The following is a 9,614-nucleotide window of genomic DNA, read 5'->3' on the forward strand; positions in this document are numbered from 1 at the left end:
TTATCAACACAAAATTCGGTCGCCTACCATCAATTTATTATATTTTCTGAAAACAGATTGCTGTTCTTGTCACAATCTGACACTTTTCTTTTCAAAATTATTCTTTTTTTGCCATTGCAGAAAGTAACTTACATTGAATTTTGCAAAGGTCGGGCGAACAGAGAAGAAAGACAAAAAAGCCCACAAACAACAACAACAACAAAAAAACTACCGAATGGAGAAAATGGCACATAGCCCAAAGTAAGATTGATTACTTTGTATAATAATGTGCGATGATTACATGTACACCTAATAAACGTCACTTTACCATGTTGCTCTATTCCATTATGCCACATTATGTGATCGGCAATTTTTTATCAATCTCTGTCAATTTGATTCACTTTCAGGGTGCAATATTGCCGCTTTTTTTCTGTCGCTTCGCTATATTGAATGTTCCCCTGCGTGATGACCGTCTCGTCAATCAAAATAGTGTAGTGATGCGAATCGTGATTACAACGGCATAAGTGAATGAACCAGACTTTTGGATGCTGTTTGATGTTTTCTACTACCAGTAGTCACTCTAATGCACAGTGAATGAGTGTCAGTTTGTAACGAGAGTCGATTCTTGATTTTTCGTTTCATTTTTAACGAGATTTCTTCTTAGTCGCATTTTTCTTCCAAAGACTTCGGCAAATGAATATTCAAAGTGACTAGATACTGTTGGGCACCGATTTTTCCTGATGGGCACTGCCATCGAAGTATAAGTTTGATTGGACGAAATCGATTGATTGATTCGAGATCAAAAAGGTAATAAAATGATAATTTGCATTTTTGAAAAACACGCGCGATGGGATTAAGAGATAAGCTCAAATTCAAAACTGGATTATGTCATTTTATTGCCATTAGAAATGGCCCATTATATCTGCAGCTTCATGATTGTGACAAAAATAGCGGGTTTTTTCCTTTTCTGTGATTGGAATATATTCTATGGATATTTGTTATTGATTGACGTACAAAGGAGGAAGTTTTAAAAATAGGAACGAACAACTGAGCAACAGCATCCAAGAGCTACTTCTTTGTTTTTCACACGAACACATAATTCAAGTTGTTCACAAGCACACACGGCGTAAGAAAAGGAGAATGGTCACTAATCAAATTGAATTGAATGTGACATTAAGTGAAAATGAGCGATGCGATTGATCGCGCATGCAAACGTGTGGAGATGTAGTCTAGTCACACCGTGATGCAGTGCAGTTGAAAATCGGACGAAATGCAATCAGAGGCGAATATTTATTTCCCGCAAATCAAACGAATCGAAAATAAGTCTGTCAAATCGTCGATAAAGTTCCTGAAAAGAATAAGTAAAAAAAAAAGTGACACTGAAATATGATATCGCTGTTTAGCCATCTCGGAGCATTGTGCTTGCACCGAACACTGCTTAGTCGCTCTTCTTCTTTTTCTCGCCCAATCTCGGCCCAAAAAGCGTTTAATAAAGCAAAAACTATACTTATATAGGTAATAAAGTGATGTCGCGCGTTCGCACACACATCGACTGCCATTCCTTGCACTTCATCCATCGCCCGAATGACATCGGAGTTCTTTTTTGTGTGAACTGAAACACCGATGTGGCTGTGTCATTGATCCAGTAGCGAGAACGAAAAAAACAACACCAAGAAGCAAATGTTTTGAATATGTCCGTAAATAGAGTTTGGATTGGAACTGCGAAAATCGACAGTGTGCATATCAAATCAGGCTTCTTCGCCTTGAATTGCATATGAATAAATTCGATGTATCGAATGGAAAAAAAAATGTTCAAGAAAATTGCCGCATATCATCTCGAAGCACTGCAAATCGTTATATGAGTCGTTTTCGTTTCTTTCGTTTGCTCTTCACCAATTATTATTATTTTTATTCTGGTTTTCTTTGCCGCGCGGCAATTTCATACTCGGTTCGTGTTCGTTTTGTCGTTCGAATTTATAAAATTTTTGAATATTTTTCAATAGGCTAACAAATCAAAGTGTCACTTACTGAATGGACAAACCGTGAGATCGTGCATTGATTTGTGGTGTGTGCGCGCTGCGCGTACTCTTCACACAAACAGACACACACACACACACGTTCAATACAATCTCATATTCACTGTTGCATGGCATAACGAACGAATTGAATAAGATTAAAGTGAAATAATAACCAGGCACAAAACACAAAGAGGACACGAGGACGAGCGAGAGAGAGAGAGAGAGAGAGCGAGGTGAAGAGACACAAAAAATGACGATGATACAAAGTGCTAAAATCGATGCGACAAAACCAAGCATGCACGAACAACATACACAACAAATTCTGAGTCAGCGCGACAGCTTATAACTCTCACACGCACTTCTTCATGCACTCGGCGTGGTTTTTATTCTTCGGCTTTGTGAATAGGAACAAAGTTACAGGCCGAGAGCGAACTTCTGGTGCGGAAAAATATTGATTTGTTTTATCCATTTTTGCAGTTTGACCATATTTTTGTATTGATATTCCGTCTTATTACATTTCATTCACACAGTGATTTTGAGTCAAGATTTGGCCGGCTCGGTTTTTTTTTGCTGGTTTGTTCCTTCGAGGAAACAATTTGAAAGAGTGAGTATCTGTTGTTTTTTGCCAATGGGAGAATATTTTTGGTTTTTTTGTTGTCCTTGAAACACTAGCAGCAGCAGCAGCAGCGGAAATTTTAACATTTTTTGGCATATGAATACATATTTGAGCATATACCAAATGCCGGTATGTTTGAATTCACACTCGAGAATTCCGTGTGTTTTTTGTTCCTCGATCTCTCGCTCTTCACAATGTGAAGTTAACATTTCGGCTATTTTTTTATTGAATAAATCGATGCCGGTCCGATATATTTCGTGTAATATTTTTCAGGTGTTCAATTTCGGCAAAATATTTGGTTGTCATGATATTCAAAGGGTTTTTCGGGCAAGATCTCAAACACCGATATGCCAACGAATGAACCGAGAATGAAATAGCCAATGAAATATGCTTGCCAGAAACCGAAGAAGCGTTTTTTTTCATTGCTTGCCGCTTGTTCGCACTGAATATTTTAATATTTTAAAATGCGATCAATTCATTGTTTTTGAGTGCGGCGAATGTGCATTGTGTTATGCACCGCACAAAGGACAAATCGATGTAAACACAAAAACAACTCAACAATTCAGCACATTTCTTTCTTTCGGACGCTCAGAATTTTATTTATGATATCATCTTTCACAATCGCGCACACACACACACACACAACCGGCACACACGGAAAATGAATTATACAGAAATATCATTTCTGCGCGCGACAGATGCAACAAATGAAATGCAACTTGATGCATTTACTCGATTACGTGGTGAAAAAGAGCAAAAATGAAGAAGAATGGATCGCATCGGTTTATGAGTGTCGTTATGTTTGGCTGTCGTCAAATTGTTGCCATTTCAAACCGCGTGAAATGGAACTAAAAGAATTTTTTATCTGTTTCATATGTTTCAATGTAAGCGCTTTTTGTGTATTTGAACAAAATTTTCAATGATTGGCAACAAAATTGCCGGTTTGTTCCCTTTTATTGGCCATCCCGACTCTTCTCGTTCAGGTTTTTTTTTGCTTAATTAATCAATTAATTACACCGCAACGAAATCTGACTCTCGACCGAGAACGAAAGGAATTGAACCAAAATCCATAAAAGCGTCAACCAAGTAGCCAAGAGTCAACCGAAGTACTAAGATCTTGGAGAAAAAATATCAAATTAAAAATTACTCAATATGGATGTATGCAGTGCGGTGCATCGAGCAAATGAATATTTTGATAGCAAATGATAACGCAACACATAAAATGTCGTGAGATCGTGTGTGTGTGTGTGTGCGTTTGGATTCGCGCGCAATGGATTGTAAAAATGATTTAACTTATTGCAATATAAATGTTGAACGAAAATGTCTTTTATAATGACAGAGCTAAATGTCAATCATTAATTTAAAGGCATAAAAATTAAAAGAGTCGTATTGGAGCGTCATCGGCGGCTGCCGCGTCGATTCGCCACATGAAAAAACACACAACAAAGTGGCGTAAATTATAAGCAGCATCAGAGGCAACAAAACGACCGCATAAAACTCATTTACTAAAGATAACTTAAGCACTATACACGGCTTCTTTATGGATCAGTTATGCGAACATCGTTCACATAATTAAACTCAAATCACTGGCCGGTTTTTTTATATCTCTCCCTTTGGAACTCGCGTCCTCCAATGGTTGTGTGTAGTTGCTGCTGCTGCTGCTGAATCGATATTTATACATTTGAACAGCCTTATTAATTATGATTTAAAGACCTGTTGTCAACTGAAAAACAACAAGCGCTTCACCACAAAACAAACAAAAACTATCATCAACCAGGTCCACTTTAAACGAGCAACCATTTTTTGTTGTCGAACCAACTCAAGTACGTTGGTCTCAAAGAAATTTTATTGCTTTCTACGATCTTGATTATTAATGCTTCCCGTTTTAATTTGATGCCAAACGCGTTCACCATTCATCCAAAGCCATAAAATGCTTTATTTCCAAATATTTTCAAATCAAATCGCAATCGATGAGAGAAATACCAAACAAAAATACCCAAAATCAAAATTCTCACACTAAATTAATGAATAAACATTCTAAGTAACAAAGGCGTATCTATGTCATATCTAGCGGTCAATTGCGGGAATATAAAACTTCTATGAATTGAATATTTCGTTTTTATTGCCAAATCAGATAAACACAAAACATATAAAATTTATTCTTCTTCACTTCACGCATAAGGCTTCTGTTTTTGTTTTCTTCACATTTTCGATCCATGCCATTTTAATTAATTTTCTATCTATTTTCGGATTGGCTCTATATTTTGCTTGTTTTTGTTTGACCGAGAAACTAAAACTCAGTTTCGCCAAACACAAAACATGTATTGACAGTCATCAATTTGTAATCTCGATCATTAAAAATTGATCCCTGTTTATGGTGACCCAAGTTGCGGTTTTTCAGGTTTTGATTTCAAAGATATGATATCGATAGAAAAAAAAACGAAAAAAATTTAACCGAATTGTTCTGGAAGGAAATCCGCACGTACGATGAGACACGAATTGACTGTGATTAAACACTTTTGCCTTTTCCCACACGTACCAAATATCATGTCCATTTTTTTAACTCTCCCATGCTCACTCTCTTTCTCTACCTCTCTCCCTCTCCGTGTTGCTAATGGTCTGCGAAAGGAATTAATTGAAATGTGGATATTAATAATGAAATCGATCTGCCACTTTTAAATCCAATATACACCGCGAAAAAAAAAACAAGAAATAAAAATTATACGTGTGTTGATACATATCATTTAAATGGCTCACATAGAGGTTTCACATGGATTCGACCGACAACAACAACACGAAATTAATGAAACAAATTGATTTTGTGTTGAATTTCAGTTTGCGAAACCCAATAAAAATGGAAATATGCAATATAATGTCAGCCATAAGGTTTCTCTTGCCACCCGGTCATTTGCATGAACAACAACGGCATTGTCACTCACTATATTGCTTCGTTAAAAAAAAACAGGCCAGTGAGCTGAGCAGCCAGTGGATGTGGGAAATAATAGTGCATTCAAGCGCTATAAAAATGCTGACATTTCGCTTCCGTTCCGACCTAGACGATTTTCGTTGGATTAATATTGGTGATGTTCCACGTCATGAAATCTGATGCGTAACTTGAATGTTCGATTATTATGCAAGCGATTGCAACCGCTTCACTGATGATGACGAATGATTGATGAAATCAATTTAGTATCGTGATTAAACCGAACGATTTTCGTCATAAGTAATAAAGACACTAAAAAGACATTAAAAATCCAATCCTAGAAAACTGACCTAATTTGTTATTCATTGCCGCTACACGCTTTTTGAGAGTTAAGAAAAAAGATCAAATTTTATTTCTTTCCATGCATTAGTGGATTAATCAGTGACTTTTGCATACAGTCATCCAACATATTCGTATTTTCATCAAATTCAGAGCTGTCAATGCACAGTAACGTCGTACTTTTTATTGATTCCAATAAAATTGTCTCAAGCTGTGCCAATAAAATCACTGTGACTTCTTCGAAAATTTATTGCCGTTGTTTTTGCCTCTAGCTCTGGCTTGGTTGTGCAAATGTATTTCAAATGACACAACTAAATTTCAACTTTAACCCAAAGCAACTGGAATGTAAATGTTCGTCCAGCGAGCGTTCAACGGTAGTGGATATCAGACCAATGACTTGGACGCTGGGTTTTGGTTTTTCTCTTTCTCTCTCTTTCTCTCTCTCTCTCTCTCTCTGTCTCTCTCTCTCTCTCTCTCTCTCTCTCTCTCGTACTCAGTATGTGTATCGGTGAGAAAACGGAGATTAATGATGTTAAACGAAGAAAATTGTTCTGATATCACCACACAAGCAAAAACTACGCAAACGTTATCGAAAACGACCTGATTTGAACTGTATGTACTGTGCCTGTATGCCAGGGAGAGCGGGAGAGATTGCACTATTAATGCAAATGCTCTATTTGAATAAATTTTAATATAAATTCATTGCTGCGCTACTGGATTTCAATCGAAATAAAAATTGACTCGATGACGGCAGAAATGGCAGTGTTGGTGGTGATAATGGCGGCCAAAATCGTCATGGGTGGCACAATGGAATTTACTGTTTTCGGGTTCTTTATCGATTATAAAATCAGTACATATAAACTCACATTTTCACCTACTAAAAAATCAATATGTTTTTCTGAATTAGTCATTAAATTGCAAGCGAGGCGACATCGAATCAGATACACGACGTAACCAGCATTCACTCTCTCTGTGTCCCTTTCCCATCAATCGGGCCCTGTTTCTTTTGTGCGATGTGTCTGGAACAGATCTTCTATGTGCAACTACATCTTTTGGAACATCAACAACAACAACAACAACAACAACGACAACGACGACGATGAAGTCAGTAAACAAAAACATAAGCTCCGTGTTAGCATTGACTTGGGATAGCGTCAAAAGCAACGTGTGCTAAAGATCATAAAATGCACTGCAACGAACAAGCAACAAGTAAATGAACAGAGAAGAAAAACACACCATACGTACACATAGAGTCCAAAAACAAGTCGTCCACGAAAAACGGCTTCACCGCAATCGATTCCAACGTTCATTCAATTCATTGCACACAATCCGCATTAAATATCATAAAATTGAATCTTGAATGACATTTGCCACCAAGAAAACTGTCGCGTAAGGCTACTGCGCGTTTGTTGCTTTTTTCAAGTTCGCTTTTTGTGGACAATTTTCTTTTTCTTTTTATTCATTTTTTTTTTGCTTTCGTTCACAATCAACTTGCAATTAAAATGGAATATAATATATTGATCAAGTTGAGCAGCAGCGGTGAGATAAATTATTATTGCAGAAAAAATGTTGACAAAATATCCAAACACTTTAGGTTTGGTGACACAGGGAATGAAGAATGAATGTCGTTTGATACAAGAATGACGAGGGAATGGAACATGGAATTGAAATAATAAAAAAAAAATGATATAAAATGAAGAAAAATGAAAAAAAAACAAAAAACCTTAAAAACGATAGAATAAAAGAAATAAATGAAATGCGGTAGACACAGTTCCAAAAACTGCATTCATCCATACTGAAAAAAAGAAATATTCATGATTTTCAGCTACAAATGTCAATCGAAATACGATCGCTGCGCATTGATGCTAACAAAAAAATTTATTGTTCAATGTTCATATTTGATAAATTGTACCGGAATTGAACGCTCCATCAACAAATAACAAATAAATGAAATGCGCCACAGGTGTGTATAATTCCGGCTGAATTCAGAGTCTTTGTTCAGCAATGCATAATATCATGTAACTCACCCATTTTTTTCTGTTCTGTTCGGAGGCTCAAAAATGTGCATTCATTTTTATTTTCCTTTGGATATCGTTTACATATTTTCAAAACGGCAATTATTGTGCATAATAAATATATTAGTGTAAAAACGGTGAATGTGCTAGGGCAGCAGCAGCAGCAGCAGCAGCAAATCTAGTGCACAAAAGGTCAACCAAAAAAAAACAAAACCGAATTTATTGTGATCAAAGCAGCATGAAATTGGTCATAATTCAAGTGTGTGGTGCATTTATCTGTTTTGAATAGCCGTTAAATATGCATAAACAAACGATTTTATACAAAAGGAGAGAAAGAACAAGAGTTAATGCATAAATTATCGGCGATTAATTTTACGAATTTGATTAGCATAGTCATATTTATTATTGTAAGTTTTGTGTGTGTGTATATCGATTGGTCGGTTAGAGGAAATGTGCATTGAGGTTGTTGCGCGTGCGCTTTTATGATCATCGTTTCAGTTATAATCATAAAAATCGATTATTCCCCCTCCTCAATTGCTGTGTCGTCGGTTGATCCGTGTTGCATTGTGCGGGCCCTGGACGAATATGCGATATTTATCGATATGATGTGCCGCCACGACACATAACCTTCTATCATTACTTTTGCATTGTGTGCTCTCGATATAACGAGCCACATATTTTTATTCAACTACCCAACAAGGCGGCTGGGTCAACTGCTGTCATCCTCTTCGCTTACGCGTCCCGCGTTCACTGCAATAAAATATATATATATATATTTTTCGGTCATTGTTTGCGGACGTAAGCACATTACATTTCATTCAACTTTAAATAATATAAAAATAATCGTATCGATCTAGCTGTCTGTGTATGTCTGGTAGCGCTGCGCGCGCGTCACAATTTTCAGACAACACAGCATATAACCATTCAATAATTCAAATGTGATAATTTAATGCACAATATACGCAATTTATGAATGCATTGTTTGCTTATGTTGCTTCGGCTTCTGTTGCCTTGTTTTGTTTTTTCTTCCACCCATTCAATTCCATACACACTCATAAGCGATATGGCAACTCATTTCATATAACTCACTGATTCGTGACGGCCACTTCACTGCGGATCTATCATCACAGTTATTATTATAAACATAACTTTGAATACAATGCAATTTATGGATTTGTTTGTGCTTTTTTCGTAATTCATTTAGCTTGAACAAAGGCATTCGCTTATAGGTGAATGATGGAAAAAAAGTGTTTTCGAAATGAATTTGATTGGTAATAAGACTTTGTGCGACTTTGAACTGATCACTTTACTGACAATCGCAACATTTCACTCAAATTATTGCTTAGTTTTGATGAATTATTATGCGGTGTTATTAAAAATAACAAATCAAATAAAGGAAAACGGTTTAAATGTTTAAAATTAATGATTTTCTCTCAGTTGTACTGTTGGTTTTTCATTCAAAATCAAAGTTTTCACCTCATTGATCCCTTTTAAAAAGCAAATCATTGTTCTCATAGCCATTTTTAATGGATTTCCATTCACTTTCTTTCTTGACCTTTCAAACTGTTTCGTTTTCCAGGCTCAACGAAAATAGAAATCAACATCAACCATTTATGATTGCCATCTCATCTGTGTGCTTCTGAAACACATACATACGAAAAGTTTATATTTAGCAAATGTTTTGATGATTGAATTTAATAGAAACACGTCATTCATACACAAAG

The sequence above is a fragment of the Sitodiplosis mosellana genome, unplaced genomic scaffold (assembly GCF_009176505.1).
Source record: "Sitodiplosis mosellana isolate CC-2019 unplaced genomic scaffold, AAFC_SMos_1.0 Smas_scaffold_5, whole genome shotgun sequence".
NCBI lineage: Eukaryota > Metazoa > Arthropoda > Insecta > Diptera > Cecidomyiidae > Sitodiplosis > Sitodiplosis mosellana.